The sequence below is a fragment of the Oryctolagus cuniculus genome, chromosome 3 (assembly GCF_051225735.1).
Source record: "Oryctolagus cuniculus isolate XC-2025 breed Fujian yellow rabbit chromosome 3, ASM5122573v1, whole genome shotgun sequence".
Lineage (NCBI taxonomy): Eukaryota > Metazoa > Chordata > Mammalia > Lagomorpha > Leporidae > Oryctolagus > Oryctolagus cuniculus.
The window spans coordinates 121,852,333-121,867,323 of NC_142869.1; the positions used below are offsets into that span (position 1 = coordinate 121,852,333).

Below are 14,991 nucleotides of genomic sequence, written 5' to 3' on the forward strand. Positions count from 1 at the left end.
ATGATAGCTAAGAAGTGCCTGTATTTGAAGGTTTTGTGGAGATGGAGAGCACGTGGTATTTACATATAATGAGATTCTCTGGACTTTCTTTTTAATATAACATAAATTAGATGCCTGAGTGAATGCATGATAGTTAATAGTTTTATTGACATACAGATCTAAAATTGTTGAAAATGTGTTATTTTGTTCTATTATTTTAAAAATTGCTTTTTGTATGTGAAAGGAATTTTACATACCCCAAATCCTTGTCAAATAATAGATGAAACACAATATTACACTAAGTATGTAGATTAAATATAAAATGATTAAAATAGGCTCAAATACCTTGTTACTTTTTATTCATTTGAGCTGCATTTCACAGCTGCATTTGTCTGTGAAGGAAAAGTATGCAACAGATTTTCACTTGAAACGAGTTCTAAAGCCAACTGCTTGTCAGAGCATTCAGTAATTGATGGGTGTAGGTAACTGAGTAAGGAGCTGGAATTAAATACTTACTTTAGCTAGTAAGGAAATAAAACATCTGAAATTCTAGTAATTGTTTATATTTGATGATTTAGTTTTTCAAGAGAAGTAATGATTTTATACAAATGATACAAAGATTGAAGAATTCTAATTGTTGCCCACATACATAGCAATATATACAGCAACGCTAGCATTTATTTAGCAAAATATTTGTTGGGTATTTAACTACAGGTGGCATTGAGTTAACTGTTTTTTTTTTTTTAACTGTTGATAATACAGCAGACAACAAGACAAAGTCCCCAACTTATAACTTACATTTTAATATCCTTATGTATGTAGAGTTTTGCTTTTATTTATGATGTGAAATCCTTCCTGATGGACTTGAATTCACTTATCTGAAGAGGTTTGAATATATGTAATTTTGAATATTTTTGGTACTAAAGCATTTTTTTCTTTTTTAGCAGATGCTAATAGGCAAAAAGAGTGTGATACAGTTGGACACACTGTAAAGGACAGAGAGGTAGTGGAAGCCCTTTTGAGCAATCATTTAACTTCAGTTTTGATTACTTATTTAAATACTGTAGTTTTGTTTCTTGGTCAAAACCAAAGCACTCAGTCCAAGAAGCATTTTGAAAATCACTTCCAGACACGCCAGATGGTTCCAACAGACAAAGGCATCGTTTCCAGGAGTTTTCTTTCAGAGGTGGAGTTTGATGACATGTTTGAAGATATGGAGAAAATGTTTTCTTTTAGTGGCTTTGACACCGCAAATCAGCACACAGTACAGACTGCAAATAGATTCCAAGGATCTAGGAAGCACTGCAGGACTGTCACTCAATGAAGAGGAAATATGGTTACCACATACACTGACTGTTCAGGACAGCAGTTTGTTCTTTTTCTGTTTTCATTAAATTCAACTAGTTGACTCCTCCTCAGTATCTTTGAGGCAAAGCAGTTTTCTTTGAACTATTTGACAAGTGCATGATTTCACTTAATTTAAGCAATTTGATATGGCGGTTAAATATAAATTGTTTTTGACAAATTCAACATTCAGCAGTAGACAAAATCTAATTCTTAATTTCACTAATTAGCAAAGTTTCTTTCTAAAAAGATAGAATTCTTCTGGTCCTTTTATTCTGCATACTCTTGGGCTCACTAATGTGGCTAGTTTTATTACCAAAAAAAGAATGAATTGAGTTTGCCTAATAACATTAGACTAAACCTTGAGAGTTACTGAACATTTAAATTGTGTGAACTTGTGGCCGGCGCCGCGGCTCACTAGGCTAATCCTCCGCCTAGCGGCGCTGGCACACCGGGTTCTAGTCCCGGTAGGGGCTCCGGATTCTGTCCCGGTTGCCCCTCTTCCAGGCCAGCCCTCTGCTGTGGCCAGGGAGTGCAGTGGAGGATGGCCCAGGTGCTTGGGCCCTGCACCCCATGGGAGACCAGGAAAAGCACCTGGCTCCTGGCTCCTGCCATCGGATCAGCGCGGTGCGCTGGCCGCAGCGCGCCAACCGCGGCGGCCATTGGAGGGTGAACCAACGGCAAAGGAAGACCTTTCTCTCTGTCTCTCTCTCTCTCACTGTCCACTCTGCCTGTCAAAAAAAAAAAAAAAAAAAAAATAAATAAATAAATAAATTGTGTGAACTTGAATGATTTTTGCCGTGAAACCTTTGATAATTTTAAATTGCATGCTCTGTAGCATCTGTGACGTGAGTTGCTAAGTGTACATGGAACTGTATAATTGAGTCAGCAAAGGAAAACAATATCTTGGTTAATTGCCAATGAAAGCTTTAGAAAGGGAAGGTTTGTTGTTTACCACAGAATCATGCCTTTCTATAGTAGAACTGAGGGAAGTAAGTGATTGTATAGCTCATTGTCATTTGGACAGAAAAAAGTTGCAAACTTAGGTAATATTGCCAAGAGACAATTATGTGTTTGGTCCCTGTCTAATGATTTTATATTGTTGAAATCATGGCTACTTAGACACCTTTCCACATTTCTTTCTTAGTTGTTGGCATTCTAGGTGTAATATTTTTAAATCCTAAAAAATGTGTGCTTTTGCTTTCAGATAGACTTATTTCTTTAGTTCTGCACTTTCCACATTATACTCCATTTGAGTATTAATCCTGTGGATACATATTAAAACTAGTAAATGGCCCATACAGTATTGCATGTGAGAGAAATATAAACATTTACAAGCTGATAGTTACTGTTGTCATTTTATTGTTAACAGTTTATAATGCAGTTCTGGAGGAATGGATGGTATATAAGCCATGGGGCATATGCTGATCGTGGGCAGTATTCCCAAACTTGTGACTTTCCTGAAAATGCTGATAGAACAGAATTGATGGCATTTGATACTAAAAATACTGGAAGCTAAAGTTAAATAGAAAGTTCTCGAAACTAGAGCTCAAGTCAGTGTTTGGGTGCCAAAATCTTACTTTATTGATACTTACTGAAAATTGCTGGGATATTGACAGTTATTTTCCAGTGCTTGATATGTAACAAGATGGCCTGTGATACCTGACCTTTTGATCAATATTAAATGTTTCTTCTTTCATACTTTATCATTAATCACTGGTTTCCATTTATAATAATAATAATTTATAATAATAAATGATTTATAATTATTTAATTTATAATTACTATACGATATATTAATATAATATATAATAATATAATTTAATTATTTACTTATAATTTTAAATAATTTATAATAAAAATTATTTCTCCCATATTGCGTTTGGAATTTCTAATTGTATTTGTATTCTTTCATTAGCATTATTTTAAATTCAACTATGAATATTAAATACTACTATTTCTAGATTTGGCCAGTGACTGAATGATTGAAAATTTCATCCTTTATTGACTACACACACACACACACACACTCTCTCTCTCTCTCTCTCTCTCTCTCTTCCTAATAATGGAATTAATATCTGGTAGTTTAGCTCTTTTAAATTTAAGCCATGAAATTGGTCTCTTTTAGTGTAATGACTTAAGATTCCCATCACCAATGAGTAATATATATCCAATCTGGTATTTGCTTTGCTTTTTCCACCCAGTGTTGCAACAGAGCTACTCAGGTTTCTATGTTAGTTCCATTTAATATGAGAAGAACTCTTTCTTATAACCCTGTATTTTATTATGTTGAGGCCCTTAACTGTGCTGCTCAATACCATACTATCCGTGTGTGTCCTCTGAATTTAAATTAATATGAATTCTTTTAAAAATTTTTATGTATTTGAAAGATGAGAGAGAGAGAACACACAGAAATCGATCTTGTTCACTCCCCAAATACAGTACCAAGGACTGGGCCAGACCAAAGTCAGGAACCCAGAATTCAACACAGGTCTATTATATAGGTGGCAGGGACCAAGCTGCTAGAGCCACTACCTGCCATAGATCAGCAGGAAGCTGGAGTCCAGAGTGGAACAGGGGATTGAAACTAGGCACATCCAAGTGACATCTTAACTACCACATCAAATGCCTGATACAAATTAAATAAAAATTAAACTTTTAAGTCCAAAGTCACATCAGGCATATTTCAAATGCTCGATGGGCTCATGTCACTAGTGACCAGTATTTGGAAGTGAATAGATCAAGAACATCTACATAAAGTCCTCTTGGGCATTATTGCTGGAAGGTCTTGGTTCCCTTACCTCCCATTATCAAACATTTTTTGCTTTTGTCTCAGGTGGCCCCTTCATTAGTGCTTTAATAATTATTAAGATTATTAATTTGGCTGGCGCCATGGCTCAATAGGCTAATCCTCTGCCTTGCGGCGCTGGCACACCAGGTTCTAGTCCTGGGCGGGGTGCCGGATTCTGTCCCGGTTGCTCCCCTTCCAGGCCAGCTCTCTGCTATGGCCCAAGTGCTTGGGCCCTGCACCCCATGGGAGACCAGGAGAAGCACCTGGCTCCTGCCTTCAGATCAGCGTGGTGCGCCGGCCGCGACGGCATTGGAGGGTGAACCAATGGCAAATGGAAGACCTTTCTCTCTGTCTGTCTCTCTCACTATCCACTCTGCCTGTCCAAAAAAAAAAAAAAAAGTATGACAGAGTAACTACATTTTTTCATGATGTTGCATGAAGTTTTCTAACACCATTGAACAACCATCAATTCTACTGCTTAAAGGAAGTGATTTGTGTCTTATGCTAAAATCTGTACCCATGTTGACCTACTTTAAATCCCTATTTTCCCCTCTTCTATGATTATTCTGTCTAATCTTGTACCAGTATCTAACTGGTAGAATTTTTAAGAATTTGCTCATCTTTCCTCTCTTCCTTCTCCTTTTCCTCCTGTTCTCCTCCTCTTCCATTTCTTTCTTTGATTTTTTTAATTTTTTTAAAAGTCTAGTTGTAAAGCTGTATAGTTCTGCATACATTCCTACAGACTTACTTCTAAGGGTACAGTTTAAAAACTTGTCAAGGGGCTATAAATCTCATTAAGTTTGGTGGTAAAATTGCCATCTTAATTGTTAAAGTGATCATATTAAGTGTTAAAGTGCACATATAGATAGGATTAAGTGTTAAAGTGATCATATAAATAGGATCAAGTGTGGGATGATTATAGTAGATAGAATTACAAAGCAGAGAATGTTCCAACATGGGAAGCAGTGAACACACTGCAGACTCATAGGATAACAATTGCTTTAAGTAACACTCTGGCATCAGAATCAGCCATTAAGGCTTACTGGTCTAACTGAAAAGCCTATGAGAGCATTTCAGGTGTGGAAAGCCAAGTCACTGTGGCAAAAAAAAGTTCTACAAGAAGGATCTCTGTGAGTGAGATCCTAGTGAAAATAAGTGTCCCTCAAAGAAGGATGTACTTTTCTTCAAAGGGAGGAGAGAACTTCTACTTTGCTTATGGCCTTGTCCAGATACTGACAGAGTTTGTGAACTCAGAAGGCTTCCATGGCCTAGACAGCTCATGTCAAGAGCCTCAGGTGGTCACAGATGTCATACAAAAGAGTGTTATTAAATTGACAACAGGAGTCACTGTGCACTAACTCCCCACGCAGGACCTCTGTCCTCAATGAGTTGTATTATGAGAGTTAACTATAAAACTAGTTCTCAAACAGATTGTGTGTTTGTGTGTGTACAAATTTTTGAAATCTGTACTTAGAATAGGGTTGGTCTTCTGTGTACAGAGTTAATTAAAAATGAATGTCAATGGAGAATGAGACTGGGAATGGGAGAGGAGACTGGGGTGGGAGTGTGGATGGGAGAGCAGGTATGGTGGGAAGAATAACTGTATTCCTAAAGTTGTACTTGTGAAATTTGTATTCCTTAAAAATAAATTTTAAACAATAAATAAAAAGTAAAGTCTATGAGCATTGTAAATCATAACATTTTAAACAACAATTTTAAAGCTTATATTTCAAGTTAATTGATACAAGATTACATTTCAAATAGTAATTGAGGGAAATTTAGAATTTTATCTTTTGGGGACTTTCTTAACAGGAACAACACACTGCCCTTTTTTTGAAAAAATTATTTTATTATTTGAAAGAGTTAGAGATGGAGAGACAGAAAATAAGACAGATCTTGGATCTGCTGCTTCACTCCCCAAATGGCTGCAATGGCCAGGGCTGGGCCAAGCTGAAGCCAGGAGCCAGGTACCTCTTCCAGGTATCCCATCTGTGTGCAGGGGCCCAAGGATTGGGCTATCCTCTGCTGCTTTCTCAGGCAAATGGGCACGTAGCTGTATTGGAAGTGGAGCAGCTGGCATTTGAACCAGTACCCCATGAGCTGCCAGTGTCACAGATGGTGGCCTTGTTTGTTACACCACAATGCTGGTCCTAGTATGTTGCCTTTTAAATTATTCACATTTTATATTCCACAAGACAGTTTTAAAATGTAGTTCTATGAATTTTGTGCATTTCTTGTTCAAAATATATTTTTATTCCTAATCTTTCCCTAGTGCTACTGTAAATGCAGTTTTCAAACTCATTTAATTTTTGGTAGAGGATGACAATATAAATTGCAACCTCCAAGAGACTGCACTTTTGTAAAAAGAAGTGTTCAGTTAATACAGTTTAGTTTTCTCGTCACATGCTATTTGATAAGCAATGATAATTTTACCCATTATCCCAGTTATCTCTAATTGGGTCTTACTTACAAAGCAGTGTTAAACAAGAGTGGTGATAGAAAATATCATTGCAGCATTTCTAAATCTGCAATCCATATCTGTATCTAAACTATGTGTCAATTTATATTTATATAGCATAGTGTCAAGAATAAATGACTTAATTGATTGCCTATTTAAGTCAAACTTGAATGTCCAATTTTTATCAAATACTTCTATAATGTTGAAGAAGTATCGTAAGCATTTTGAATTGAAGTTATTGTGACAAATTATATTAAAAACTTCTGAAATACTGCATTTTTTCAAATCTAATCAGAATATAATTAATTATGCATTATTATTGGATTAATCTCCTGTACTACATTTGTAACTATTTGGAGTTTATGTCCAAAAAGAGAAACTGCCTTATAATTTTACAAACTAGCCAGTACTGACCTTTCCATTTTCATTCATATTAACACAGAACTCTACTGCATTCCTCTTTTTTTTCTGGCCAATAAATAATATTTATTTATGATTGTTTTTGTCCTTTTGATTTTTATTATGCAAAGTTTCTAACACAGAAGAAGGAAGAATGTTATAATGAACCTCCATGTCTTATCATGCAGTCTTGAATACATACCACTTTTTTGCTAACCTGGTTCTGTATAATCTTTCTTGTTTTTCCTTTTTTTTTCTCTTTTTTAAACTTTTATTTCATAAACAAAAATTTCCAAAGTACAGCTTTTGGATTACAGTGGCTTTTTCCCCCACATAACCTCCCTCCCACCCGGAACCATCCCATCTCCCGCTTTCTCTCCCATCCCATTCACATCAAGATTCATTTTCAATTATCTTTATATGCAGAAGATCAATTTAGTATATGCAAAGTAAAGATTTCAACAGTTTGCAGCCACAAAGAAACACAAAGTATAAAGTACCTTTTGAGTACTAGTTATACTGTTAATTCACATAGTACAACACATTAAGGACAGAGATCCTACATGAGGAGTAAGTACACAGAAATTCCTGTTGTTGATTTAACAATTGATGCTCTTATTTATGGCGACAGTAATCACTCTAGTCTCTTGTCATGAGTGGCCAAGGCTATGGAAGCCTTTTGCGTTTTCCAATTCTGATCTTATTTAGACAAAGTCATAGTCAAAGTGAAAGTTCTCTCCTCCCTTCAGAGAAATGTACCTCCTTCTTTGATGGCCCATTCTATCTGCTGGGATTTCACTCACAGAGATCTTTCATTTAGGTCATTTTATTTTTTTTTTTTTTGCCAGTGTCTTGGCTTTCCATACCTGAAATACTCTCATGGGCTTTTTAGCCAGATCCAAAGGCCTGAAGGGCTGATTCTGAGGCCATAACGCTCTTTAAGACATCTGCCATTCTATGAGTCTGCTGTGTATCCCACTTCTCATGTTGGATTGTTCTTTCTTTTTAATTCTATCAGTTAGTATTAGCAGACACTAGTCTTGTTTATGTGATCCATTTGACTCTCAGTCCTATCATTAGGATCAATTATGAACTGAAACTGATCACTTTGACTAGTGAGATGGCATTGGTACATGCCACCTTGATGGGATTGAATTGGAATCCCCTGGCACATACCTAACTCTACCATTTGGGGCAAGTCTGATTGAGCAAGTGCCGAACTGTACATCTCCTCCCTCTTTTATTCCCAATCTTATATTTAACAAGGATCACTTTTCAGTTAAATTTAAACTTAATTAAAACTTAAATTAAATTAAATAAAACTTAAATTTAAACTTAAATTTTAATTTAAATAATTGTGTGTTCATTACAGAGTTCAATCAATAGTATTAAGTAGAACCACAGAAAATACGAAAAGGGATAAAGTATTAAGTTATTCCTCCACAGTCAGAACAAGGGCTGATCAAGTCATTGTTTCTCATAGTGTCATTTCACTTCAATAGGTTTCCTTTTTGGTGCTCAGTTACTTGTCACCTATCAGGGAGAACATATGATATTTGTTATTTGGGACTGGCTTAATTCAATCAGCATGGTGTTTTCCAGATTCCTCCATTTTGTTGCAAATGACAAGATTTCATTGCCTTTTTTGCTGCTGTATAGTATTCTATAGAGTACATATCCCATAATTTCTTTTTCCAGTCTACTGTTGCTGGGCATTTAGGTTGATTCCAGGTCTTAGCTATTGTGAATTGAGCTGCAATAAACATTGATGTGCAGAAAGTTCTTTCATTTGCAAATTTAAATTCCTTTGGGTAAATTCCAAGGAGTGGGATGGCTGGGTTGTATGGTAGGGCTATATTCAGGTTTCTGAGCAATCTGCAAACTGATTTCCTAGCGGTTTTATAAGTTCGCATTCTCAGCAACAGTGGGTTAGTGTCCCTTTCCCCCCACATCCTCACCAGCATCTGTTGTTGGTAGATTTCTGTATGTGAGCCATTGTAACCTGGGTAAGGTGAAACCTCATTGTGGTTTTGATTTGCATTTCCCTGATTGCTAGCGACCTTGAACATTTTTTCATGTGCCTGTTGGTCATTTGTATTTCCTCTTTTGAAAAATGTCTATTGAGGTCCTTGACCCATCTCTTAAGTGGGTTGTTGTTTTGTTGTTGTGGAATTTCTTGATCTCTTTGTAGATTCAGGTTACTAATCCTTTATTTGTTGCATGGTTTGCAAATATTTTTTCCCATTCTGTTGGTTGCCTCTTCACTTTCCTGACTGTTTCTTTGGCAGTGTAGAGTCTTCTCAATTTGGTGTAATCCCAATTGTTAATTTTGGCTTTGACTGCATGTGCCTCCAGGGTCTTTTCCAAGAAGTCTTTGCCTGTGCCTATATCTTGCAGGATTTCTCCAATGTTCTCTAATAATTTGATGCAGTCAGGTCACAGATTTAGATCTTTAATCCATGTTGAGTGGATTTTTGTGAAAGCTGTAAGATAGGGGTCTTGCTTCATGTTTCTGCACATGGAAATCCAGTTTTCCCAGCACCATTTATTGAATAGACTATCCTTGCTCCAGGAATTGGTTTTAGATCCTTGATCAAATATAAGTTGGCTGTCCATGTTTGGGTTGATTTCTGGTGTTTCTATTCTGTTCCATTGGTCTATCCATCTGTTTCTGTACCAGTACCATGCTGTTTTGATTACAACTGCCCTGTAGTATTGCTGAAATCTGGTATTGTTATGCCTCCGGCTTTGTTTTTGTTGTACAAGATTGCTTTTGCTATTCCAGATCTCCTATATCTCCATATAAATTTTGCATCATTTTTTCCATATCTGAGAAGTCTTTGGTATTTTGATTGGTATTGCATTGAATGTATAAATTGCTTTTGGAAGAATGGACATTTTGATGATATTGATTCTTCCAATCCATGAGCATGGAAGATTTTTCCATTTGTTGGTATCCTCTTCTATTTCTTTCTTTAAGATTTTGTAATTCTCATTATAGAGATCTTTAACGTCCTTGGTTAAGTTTATTCCAAGGTATTTGATTGTTTTTGTGGCTATTGTGAATGGGATTGATCTTGCTAGTTCTTTCTCAGCCATGGCATTGCCTGTGTATACAAAGGCTGTTGAGTTTTGTGCATTAGTTTTATATCCTGCTACTTTGCCAAAGTCTTCTATGAGTTCCAATAGTCTCTTAGTAGAGTTCTTTGGGTCCTCTAAATAAAGAATCATATCATCCTCAAAGAAGGATAGTTTGACTTCTTCCTTCCCAATTTGTATCCCTTTAATTTGTTTTTCTTGCCTGATGGCTCTGGCTAAAACTTCCAGAACTATATTGAACAGCAGTGGTAAGAGTGGGCATCCCTGTCTGGTACCAGATCTCAGTGGAAATGCTTCCAACTTTTCCCCATTCAATAGGATGCTGGCCGTGGGTTTTTCATAAATTGCTTTGAATATATTGAGGAATGTTCCTTCTATACCCAGTTTGCTTAGAGTTTTCATCATGAAAGGGTGTTGTATTTTATCACATGCTTTCTGTGCATCTATTGAGATAATCATATGGTTTTTCTTCTGCAGTCTGTTAATGTGGTGTATCACAGTGATTCCTTTGTGAACACGGAAACATCCCTGCATACCAGGGATAAATCCCACTTGCTCTGGTTGGATGATCTTTCTGATGTGTTGTTGCATTCTATTGGCCACAATTTTATTGAGGGTTTCTGTGTCAATGTTCATCAGGGAAATTGGTCTATAATTTTCTTTCAATGCTGCATCTTTTTTAGGCTTAGAGATTAAGGTGATTCTGGCTTCATAGAAAGAATTTGGGAGGATTCCCTCTGTTTCGATTGTTCTGAATAGTTTGAGAAGAAATGGAGCTAGTTCTTCTTTAAGTGCCTTGTAGAATTCAGCAGTGAATCCATCTGGTCCTGGGCTTTCCTTTGTTGGGAGGGCCTTTATTACTGATTCAATTTCTGTCTCAGTTATGGGTCTGTTAAGGTTTTCTTTGTCTTCATGGTACAATTTAGGTAGGTTGCATGTGTTCAGGAATCTATCCATTGATAGTAGATTTCCCAGTTTGCTGGCATGTAACTCTTTGTAGTAAATTCTGATGACTCTTTTTATTTCTGTGGTGTCTTGTTACATTCCCTTTTTCATCTCTGATTTTATTGATTTGTGTCTTTTCTTTGTTTAGTTATTTGGGCCAATGGGGTGTCAATTTTGTTTATTTTTTCCAAAAAACAGCTTTTCATTTGGCTGATCTTTTGTAATGTTTTTTGGATTCAATTCTGTTGATTTCTTCTCTAGTTATTTCTCTTCTACTAGTTTTGGGTCTGGTTTGCTGCAGTTTTTCCTAGATCCTTGAGATGCATTGAAAGCTCATTTATTTGGTGCCTTTCCAATTTCTTGATGTAGGCACCTATTGCTATAAACTTTCCTGTTAACACTGCTTTTGCTGTATCCCATAAGTTTTGATATGTTGTGCTGTTATCCTCATTTGCTTCCAGAAAGTTTTTTGAATTCTCTTTTGATTTCTTCTATGACCGAGTGTTCATTCAGGAGCATGTTGCTCAGTCTCCATGTGTTTGCATGTGCTCTAGGGATTCCTGAGTTGCTAATGTCCAACTTCATTTCACTGTGGTCTGAGAAGCTCCATGGTATGATTCCAATTCTTTTGAATTTGCTGACCTGCTTTATGGCCTAGTATGTGGTCAGTCCTCGAGTAGGTTCCATGTACTGCTGAAAAGAATGTAAATTCTTTAAGTGTAGGATTGAAAGTTCTGTAGATATCTGTTAGATCCATTTGGGCTATAGTGTGGATTAAATCTGCTGTTTCCTTGTTGATCTTCTGTCTAGTTGATCTGTCTATTTCTGAAAGTGGAGTATTGAAGTCCCCCAGTAATATTGTATTGGAGTCTAAGTCTCCCTTTAAGTCCCTTAACATATCTTTTAAATAAACCAGTGCCCTGTAATTAGGTGCATATACATTGATAATCGTTATATCTTCCTGTTGAATTGATCCCTTACTCATTATATAGTGCCCCTCTTTGTCTCTCTTAATAATTTTTGTGTTAAAGTTTACTTTGTCTGATATTAAGATAGCTACGCCAGCTTTTTTGGTTTCTGTTGGCATGGAATATCTTTTTCCAGCCTTTCACTTTCAGTCTGTATGCATCTTTGTTGGAATGATGCGTTTCTTGTAAGCAGCAAATAGATGGGTTTTGGTTTTTAATCCATTCAGCCAATCTGTGTCTTTTAACTGGAGAGTTGAGGCCGTTAACATTCAATGTGATTATTGATAAGTGGTGACTTTGCCCTGCCATTTTCCCAAAGATATTTCTAATATATGCTTGGAACTTCCTGTCATCTTTTACTGGGAGGTTTTCTTCCTTTACCTTCTTTGATATTGATGACCGTCTTTTTATGTTTCTGTCTGTAACACATCTTTAAGCATCTTTTGCAGGGCTGGATGAGTGGTGACAAATTCTTTCAATTTCTGCTTGCTATGGAAGGTCTTTATTTCACCTTCATTCACAAATGAGAGCTTTGCACGATATAATATTTTGGGATGGCAGTTTTTTTCTCTTAGTACCTGGGCTATGTCTTGCCATTCCCTCCTAGCTTGTAGGATTTCTGATGAGAAGTCTGCTGTGAATCTAATTGGAGATCCTCTGAGAGTAATCTGACATTTCTCTCTTCACATTTTAGAATCTTTTCTTTGTGTTTCACTGTGGTGAGTTTGATTGCAACGTGTTGTTGTGAGGTTCTCTTTTGGTCATGTTTATTGGGGTTTTTATGTGCTTCCTGTACTTGGATGTCTCTGTCCTTCTGTCCTTCTCCAAACCCGGGAAGTTTTCTGCTAGTATCTCATTAAATAGGCCTTCTAATCCTTTCTCTCTCTCCATGCCTTCAGGAACTCCTAGAACTCGAATGTTGGGTTTTTTAATAGTATTCTGTAGATTCCCAACAATATTTTTTAGATTTCTAATTTCCTCTTCTTTTCTTTGGTTTGACTGTATACTTTCCTGTGCTCTGTCTTCTAAGTCTGCTATTCCATTCTGTCTTCTGTCTCACTGAATCTGTTTTTAAGGCTCTCAAATGCATTTGTCATTTGTTCTATTGAATTCTTCATTTCATTTTGATTTCAATATCACAATTTCATGTTCTACTAAATTTCTAATTTCATTTTGATTCCTCCTTAAGATTTCATTTTCACAAGAGAGATTTTTCTGTCCTGTCCAGTATGGATTTCTGTAGTTCATTAATTTGTTTTCGATAACTTCTAAATGTTCTTACAATTTTTTTTGAAATCTGTGTCTTGCATTTCTTCTATCGTATCATCTTCATAATCTTGTATTGGAGTGTCATGTTCATTTGGGGGCATCATAATGTCTTTCTTGTTCTTGTTTCCTTGGTTTCTGCATTTGTTCTTTGGCTTCGTTGAGATATTCTTTGGTTGTTCTTTTTTTCCCCTCGCTGTGGTGGCTTTTGTCATTATACTATGACTCTAGATTGAGTGCACTGTCTGCTTTTGGTGAATCTCTAGAGGCTTGTGGTGGGTGTGGCCAGAGAGCTCTGTTCAGTTCTTCAGAGTTAAGGGTGTGCCAGAGGTGACACACCCAGGTTTGGTGTGGTAAATCTTCTCTCTCTCTCTCTCTCTCTCTCTCTCTCTCTCTCTTTTCAGAAGGGAAGTAATTCTGCTCAGCTGAGCTCTTTTCCTTGATGGCAGTCAGTGCCTGAGCGCTAGCCCCAGTGGGTGTAATATTCGTCTGCTCTGTCCCAAGGACCACACAAAGGATCTGTGCAGTCCTCAGTGTAAGCTCAGAATACCCTGCAGTGTCTACCACCGGGTTGCTAATGTTACCCAGTTTGTGGCATCTCCCACTGAGACTACTCACATCTCAGCCACAACATGAGTTCTCCCACACACCCTGTTTTTTTTCCACAGTCCCAGTTCATAAGCTCCACACATTCACTAGGTCTTAACCTCCTGTTATTTCTCTCCACCAGAGTCAGGTTTTTCTGCTTGGCTAAGGGCAGGCACAACCCTGAGCTGGCGCAGCTGCTTTGTATGTCCAAAATGGCACCTGCCGTATTGCTTTCCCTGCCTTTGTAAGATGAGTGGAGAGAGAGAATCGTGTCCATACTGGTCCCTTTTATTTTTTTTCCTCTCCTCTAGTTAGGCTGGTGAACATTCTCCCATGGGGCTTCAAGCCTCATTCCCTCTAGACTCTTCCTGCTGCTTTTCTGCCAGTGTCTCGAGTTATTGTGGTTTCACCTCACCTCCCTTTCCAGCACTGGTGCATATACTCGGTGGCTGGGGTCCCGAGCCATGGGCACCTGTGCCTTCCACCTAAATCCACCATGTCCCACTAGTTCCAGAAGAGTTTCCTCTGCAGTTTTTTCCCTAACTCTTCCCTGAAACTACAGTATCTCCACTTTTATTAAACTATCTTTTCCCTGACTGTCAGTGTGCTCCCTCCATATTCTGCCATCTTGGAGCTTCTCCTACATTGCCTTTTTTAAAAAATGTTTATTTGAAAGCCAGAGAGAGAGATGGAGAAAGAAATCTTTGATCCGGTGGTTCACTCCGCAATGGCCACAATAGCCGGAGCTGGACCAATCCAAAGCCAGGAGCCAGAAGATTTTTCTAGGTCTCCCACATGAGTGCAGGAACCCAAATACTTGGGCCATCCTCTGCTACTTTCTCAGATATATTAGCAGGGAGCTGGATCAGAAGTGGAGCATCTGGGACTCAAAATGGCACCCATGTGGGATGGCAGCATTGCAGGCGGAGGTTTATCCTTCTATGCCAAAATGCTGGCATTGCTTTTTAAACAATGTAAAGGACCCTGGCCTAAGAATGAGAAATTATATTTGAAACTTTCAGCAATACTGATAACCTGCATCATAAATTGCTCTACAAAATAAGTCCACTTCAGCAGAACATCCCAGGGATAACAACACAAATTGTGCCAAGAGAACTGTTCTAGTGATTTCATTTTGTTTAAGTAAACAAATG

The 14,991-nt window shown here is 37.4% G+C and overlaps 1 long non-coding RNA gene across 6 annotated transcripts in view; it reads left to right on the forward strand.

Moving 5' to 3' along the window:
* Positions 1–14,991, forward strand: part of LOC138848879 (uncharacterized) — a 126,768-nt gene that overhangs the window by 26,236 nt on the left and 85,541 nt on the right. Inside the window, exon 3 of one of the 6 annotated variants that reach the window (XR_016230884.1) lies at positions 924–3,196. The exons of 4 other annotated variants lie outside the window; for them this stretch is intronic. This is a non-coding gene — a long non-coding RNA (uncharacterized LOC138848879). Of the gene's footprint in view, positions 1–923; positions 3,197–14,991 lie in introns of those variants that run through there. One more of the 6 variants, XR_016230885.1, reaches the window with a different exon arrangement.